Below are 455 nucleotides of genomic sequence, written 5' to 3'. Positions count from 1 at the left end.
GAGATATCTTGAGGATGGGACCCAAGTCTAAACAAGAAATTCCTGTATATTTTATCCATACCTTATATTAATAGGGTAAAGCTAATTTTACACAATATTTTTAATAATTTTGTGCATGTAGCAAAGTTTGTGTACCTTAAACTATCAGACTTGTGGTACTGTGTTGACGCTCAAACAAACCTTGAAGCACTTCACATTTCAAATTTTTGTATTAGGGATGCTCAATTTATACAACATTATAAAGTCCTTAGAGATAAAGAGCCAGAAGTAGCATTTACGTTAAAGGAAAACTTACATAATGCCATTGCATAAGAAGTGATCAAGACAGGCACTGTTAAGTAGGCTGGCCTGTTACTCTCAGGGAACTGGTGTTCCTTTTGTTCATTAGTTGATGAGCTCTGTTCCAAATCTCAAGGACAAGATTTGGAGCCAGAGAAGGAATAATGCTCCTTTTA

Source organism: Chinchilla lanigera, unplaced genomic scaffold (genome assembly GCF_000276665.1).
Source record: "Chinchilla lanigera isolate Chin_1 unplaced genomic scaffold, ChiLan1.0 scaffold00248, whole genome shotgun sequence".
Taxonomy (NCBI): Eukaryota; Metazoa; Chordata; class Mammalia; order Rodentia; family Chinchillidae; genus Chinchilla; species Chinchilla lanigera.
Note: the sequence above shows the minus strand (reverse complement) of the source record.